Here is a 6,698-nt window from a genome sequence, read left to right as displayed (position 1 = left end):
AAAAATATAATTCTAGAAAGAAAAAGATTTAGAGAAACTCTTAAAAAGGCATTTATTTACTTTTAAGGGGAATTTATTTTGAGAAACATGGAAATATGTCAGAACTTTTTATCAGCCGCTTTATATAATACCATATACCAGTGGCTCTCATGACCCCTTAGGGAGTTTGAATGACCCTTTCACAGGGGTTGCACATCAGATATCATTTGCATTACAGTTCATAAAGGCAACAAAATTATAGCTATCAAGTAGCAACAAAAATATGTTTGTGGTTGGGAATCACCACAACATGGGGAACTGTAGTAAAAGGTCACAGCATTAGGAAACTTGAGAACCACTCTAAGCACAATAACAGCATGCATCTTTATGGGGTAGGAGAAGGGTGTATGTAGGTACATGTTCATATGAGTGCATATGTGTATGTAGGTACAAATGTACATGTATGTGCATGCATGTGAAGGTCAGAGGTCAACCTTGGATGCCATTCCTCAGGAGATGTCTATCTTGTTTTTTTTTTTTTTTGAGATAATCTTTCATCGACTCACTGAGATTATACTTGCTGGCCAGGGAATCCCAGGCATCCCCCTGTCTCTGCCACCCAGCTCTGGGACAAATGCACAACTACCACATCTGGTCTTTAAAAAAAAGGTTCTGGGTTAAACTCCAGTCCTCATGCCTGTATGACAAGCACTTGCATGGACAGCTCCAACATGCATATTTTTGCAAGCAGAGACTCAAGGTAAGCCAACACCAGTGATAAACACACATGTATAACCATGATGAGCAAATGAACTCTAATATAGAGAAACAGCTCAAAAAGCCAGGGGAGTGAATGCACACCTGGGGTTGGTGGCTGTGTACATCTAGATTTAGAACTCAGTTGTATGAACTCCTGTGATGGACAGTCTGTAAAACATCCACTGGTCATCACTGTGTAAACAGATCCCCAAAGAGCTGAGGTCTTTGATAAATGCAACATACACCAGGAACTTCTCTTTCTCTACGAAAGACATTTCAACATTTTTAGACACATTTTTTACAGTGCTTGAATACAAACTCAACATGCTAATTCATGTCCACCCAGCTAAATTTGCACACAAAAAATACACAAAATGAATCAACTTCTCTAAAACCTTCCTGTTATCTGTAACTTGAATATTTGAAATGCTTCAGAGACGAAATACGTAGAATAGTGAATTGTAAAAATGAGTGTGTTTGATTAAAACAATAGGGAAACAAAATAGCAAAAATAGTGAAAAACTAAAAAGGAAATTAGCCACACGACAATGAATTGCAGAAACAGGTCACAGCTGGCAGCTGGTTGACTTCATGGTCAGATTTCAGTCCTGTCTGGTGGTTGTTTTATTACATTTTAGGGCTCAGCGCGTGCCCAGATGACATGTCTACATCATTGCCTCTGTGACTCGCGGCTTGGGAAGCATTCTCTGGGAGACTTTCCCATTTTCCATCCTCTGGCTCTTATACGCAGACCACACAGGTGGTAGAGATGGTGCTGCTGATGCAGAGAGGACACAGCCCATGTGTCATCATCGCCTGTGCACACAGTTGTGTTTCAACCCGTCAGCAGCTTTTAGAATTCCATCTGCTGGAAGGAACACCAGAGCTGACAAAAGACTGTAGGACAGGGATGGGGTAGAGCGCTTGAGAAAGTCTGTGTAGCCTGGAACTCAACCAGCCTGAACTGGGATTACAAGTGAGAGCCACCATGCTGTCTCCAAACATTGCTTTTAAAGAACAATAAAATTATATGTGTGCGTGTGTTTGTGTGTAGGTTTGTATATGAGAGTGTTGGGTGCCCATGGAGGCCAGAAGGCATCAGTTTCCCTAGACCTTGAGTTCCTAGTGACTGTGAGCCACCTGACGTGGGTGTTGGGAGTGAAACAGATCCTCTGCAAGAGCACCAAGCTCTCCTAATTGCTGAGCCATCTCTCCAGCCCCCAAGGGATGCATTTTTAGGCTGAAGTTTCCGTGGTTGCCTTGTGGCACAACTGACCCCATCTCCAGAACCTAGCTTTTTGCTCTTTTACGTCACTCCTTTGTTCTTCTCTGCAGGAACTGTGGTTTTCAGGATGTGAACTTTTGGGATCTCAACATTCCAGATTTTAATCTTTCAGAATTGTGATTTTTCAGGATTTAGAAATTCTTATTTGAAGCCTTTCAGTTTCTAAGGTTATGACATTCTGGACTGTCTTTGAAGGTTAGGATCAGCTCCACACCCAGCCAAGCCTCCTCCTCCCTCTCTTCCTTCTACCTCCCTCCTACCCGTCCCTCTCTTCCCATTCCTGTCACTCAGTATCACCCATGACTCACAAATTGGCCTCTCTCTCAGTGTCCTGCTCCCGCCCCATCTCTTTCCCTCATGGGAATTTCTCTCAGGTTAATCCTGGAGAAGGCTGGCTGCCACCCCACCCTGACTGTTCCTCACCCAGCTTCCTACCTAATGGGCTTTGCCTGCTGCAACATGCTGCAACATGCTGCAACATGGACCTCACCGAGGTGGCTTCCGAGTAGCTTTGTGACTTGAAAGACATCACAGGTTCTGCTCTGTCTGCTGACCGGAGAAGTGCCAGCCTTCCTGTCTTGTGTACACCCCAAACGGCTGGTTCTGTTCTGCTGGGTGCCCCCACAGGCCTGAAGAGATTCCCTGTCAGTCTTTGGAGGTCATGGATTGTCTTGTTGGAGTTACTGTAATTCCATAACTGTGGGAGGCTTAAAACACAGAACCATATTATTCTCCAGTGTCGGGGGCCAGGAGCGAGGACCCTGTCCCAGCTTCTCTTCTCTCCCAGTATCTCTTCACATCCCTGTCTGCATGACAACCTGTCTGAGGTCGAAACTTCTACTTCTTAATTTATTTTTGTTTTCTGATTTCAATATTTTCTTGAAACAGGGTTTTACTGTCTAGCTGGGGCTGGTCTCAAACTCAAGATTTCAAATCCTGTGTGCAGACAGCTAAATCTCTCACGCTCTTCCCTCCCTCTCCCTCTCTCTCTAGGACACAGATTCAATTGGGTTAAAGATCCCAATTATAACAGCATTTTAAATAAGTACAAAACCTTATTTTCACTAAGTCTGAGGCTGAACTTAGGGTTAGAACTTCAGGGGGGGGGGCACAATTAAATCCATGGCAGCACCCTCCCCCCCAGCAGGGCCTCAAAGCCTCACTTAATTTTAGTGAAGCAGCTCCTTCCTGCTCTGCTTGTGGCCTACTGGCTGTCTATAGACAGTCAGATAAGGCACTGCCATAGGCAAATCCAGCCTCAAACTGAGTGTGGGTCCTTTGGCTCCTTCCCCTCTCCCTGACCAGTCCTCATGCAACTCACTCCAATGTATTTACTGTCTTTAACAAATGGTTTCTTTTTGTGTGTGTGCCAGGTTCACACACATGCAGCTGATTGAGCAAGGTGGGCCTGGTCCTTGCTCCCAGGATGCTTCCTGTGAAAGCAGGAAGAACGTATCTACTATAACAGACAAGATCTCCTGACAAAACTGGGAGCATGGGGGTTGGGGGAGAAGGGAGGGCTGAAGGGGAAGAGGAAGGGAGGGGGGAGGAGAACTTGAGGGAAGGGGAGAGTCGCTTGGGGGAAGGGCAGAGACAGAGAACAAGCCCAGGCTGTGCCCGGGAGGGGGACTGGCTGAGTCTGGGGCACAAGCCGCCAGCTCTGCTTCCCTGGTCTTGACTTGTGTTCAGCTCATGAGATGCTGTGGTGTTTTGCCATTGCTCAGTCCACCCTCCCCAATCTACTGGTTACTCTGTAGGGACCTTGTTTGTAGAGGCTCTCATCCAGCCTGGTGCCAGCCTGGCCACGGGGTCCAGCAGCTGCCCAGACCTGCTCCCATAAACCTTTCCAACAAAGGGCCCGTGTCCCCAGGGCAGGTGCCTCCCAGGCAGAATGGGAACAAGGCCTTCCAGGGAGCTTTGGATGGTAAGATTTAGAGTGGCAACGGGGTGGGTGAAAGATGAGATCAGTGCATACTTTGTGGGTTTGTTTTTACTTTAAACCTCTCTTTCTGGGAAGAGGTCAGAATGTGGGGGCAGAGGCTGTGGCAGGGCAGTTGAGGTGTATCTGTCAAGCTGGTGTCCGGAATCCAGGGTATCCGAGATGGATCACCACTGGCCCAAGGCCCTTCCTCTTTCTGTGACCTGATCTACCTGAGACCAGAAACAAAGAACTGAGAAAGACAGGAAGGAGAACTTTCATCCTCATGGCAAATCATCCCCCATTTCTTTTCCACTCCCCTCCCCCCTTTTTTCCTTCTCATCTTTCTCTGTTGACTTTTTCTGAAACTCCTGGGCATATCCACAGCCATCTCCGCTGCTAAAATGGGTCCCACAGGACCAGCCTTCAAATGCTCGCAATGATCCGTCACTGTGCCCCCTGGGAAATACTTCTCTAAATACAACCCGGTCATGGCAAGATTTAGCTCAGTGCTTGGGCAGTGCCATCCACTATCTCAGGTCCTATCAATAACGGCTAAGCATTGAAAATGATGAGGGTAAGAGGCAGCGTTTCTATGAGAAGCTCAGACCTGTGGTAACTGGACTCTACAAATATTGAAAGGAATGTCACAAATCAAGGACAAGCAAATGGAACTTTCAGGGAGTAATGATGGATAGCCACAGACTTCAGGACAACATGACAGGGATCAAAATCTGTTCAGGATTTTGTATATGTTATATTTTCCCCAATAGGTCATGAGATCCTTGAAGCCTTGTTTGTCTTACTAACTCCTCCACCCTTCAAAGCTTACAGCTGGCCACCTGGAGGGTGGCAGTTAAATATTACAGAGACAGATAAACAGACAGACGAATAGACGACAGTAGAGGTAGTGAATGGTAGGGACCGGATACCCGGGAGGGTGTGTGGCTGAGCGGGCAGCTAAACTGATGGAAGGACACATGCATGGGTCAGCCTGGATGATTGGAGGAAGGACAGATGGAAGTTGGAGTGAACCTGCTGGCCAGCGCCAAGCCTGGGCTTTTCAAAGATTATCTGTAAAGGACAAAAAGCACGAAAGGAGGCAAGATAGACGGTTTAGATTATTGACACCAATAACATCTACCATCAAAACACTCAGGCAGAAAATGATGTTAGGGGCTAAGGATGTAACTCAGTCGGCAGAGCGCTTACCTAGTGCACACAAAGCCTGCAGCTGTTCTCCATCTTAGCACTTGGGAGGTGGAACCAAGAGACTCGGAAGTTCAAGGTCATATTTTTGTGTTTTTTTTTTTTTTGTTTTTGTTTTACAAGACAGTGTTTTGCTATAGCTTTAGAGCCTGACCTGGAACTAGCTCTTGTAGACCAGGTTGGCCTCGAACTCACAGAGATCCGCCTGCCTCTGCCTCCCAAGTGCTGGGATTAAAGGCTTGTGCCACCACCACCACCCAGCTCAAGGTCATTTTTGGCAACATAAAAGTTTGAGGCCAACTTGGGTTATATGAGACCCTGTTAGAGGTGAGGAGGGGTGAGGGAAAAGGGGAAGAATAAAAGATAAAAAGAAAGTTGAGGCCAGCCATGTCTACAGAGAGAACTCCAGGACAGCCAGCAATACACACATAGAAACCGTCTCAAACAAACAAACAAACAACAACAACAAAAAGAAAGAAATGACACCACAAGGGCGGAGACATTCAAGATCCATTCATCCACCTGACCAGTGGCCTATCTAGTGTAAATAAAGAATTCCTATGAATCAACAAGAAAGGTAAAGAGCCCCGCAGACAGCAGGGGAAAGGCTTGAGCAGTCTTTTATGATGGCTCACAAAACACCCAGGTGATTCCTAAGCATGTGAGAGGAAGGCACTCCATTTCCTTAGTCATCAGACAAGCAAAGGCTCACTGAGGTCACCGTAAACACCTGCACAGTAGGCAGAATGAACAGTGCTGCTGGAACTTTCCTACATCACAAGTGTGGGCATGCATAGGCACATCACTATAGGAAACCCTTAGCAGTTATCTAGTAAAGCCAGAACATACGCTCATGAATGGCCCAGAAAGTTCATTCCCAAGCACACATCCAAGAGAGGGTCTGTGCATCCCATACAAAATGCTCTACATAAAGTTAACAAGGACCCCAAATTGGAATCAACCGAAATGTCCACGAATAGTATGATGCTATCACTCCCGCACAGTGGAATACTGCGCGGCAAGGACAAAGGACGTGCTACTGAGACACAGAGAAGCACGGATGACACCTGTAACCATTATCTAGAGAATATAGCCTGTGTGTAAAACCGTGTGTCCACCTTGAGAAGTGTAAGAACAGCTAAAACTAACCTGTGGTAACAACAGTCAGGATAATGGGGGGGGGGGGTCGCTGGGCAAGGCCACAGCGGAGTCTTCTGGAGTTCTGAGAATGCCTCCAACTTGGGGGAGTGTGTGTGTGTGTGTCTGTGTATCAGACTCAGCCCTGAAGACCCATGTCCTCTCAATATTTTCATATTAGATTTCAAACACTTCCTTTTTCTTCGGAGAATTCAGTGTATGGTGTGCAAAGGGGAAAGACGATGGTGCTCAAGAGAGCACAGTCTTACCCTTCAAAGACTGTGCTTCTCAGGGCTGAACCCAGGGCATCTGGAGACAAGGAACTGTATGAAAAGAGACTGAGTTTTGCTGGAGACAAATTACTGAGGTTTGTGAGATGGGAAAGATCATTGCAGATGATACCCACCTGGG

Source organism: Microtus oregoni, unplaced genomic scaffold (assembly GCF_018167655.1).
Source record: "Microtus oregoni isolate MIOR12 unplaced genomic scaffold, Mior012 000013F_ref0000133, whole genome shotgun sequence".
Classification (NCBI taxonomy): Eukaryota; Metazoa; Chordata; class Mammalia; order Rodentia; family Cricetidae; genus Microtus; species Microtus oregoni.
The sequence above is the reverse complement of the archived record's forward strand: the minus strand, read 5'-3'. Positions refer to the sequence as shown.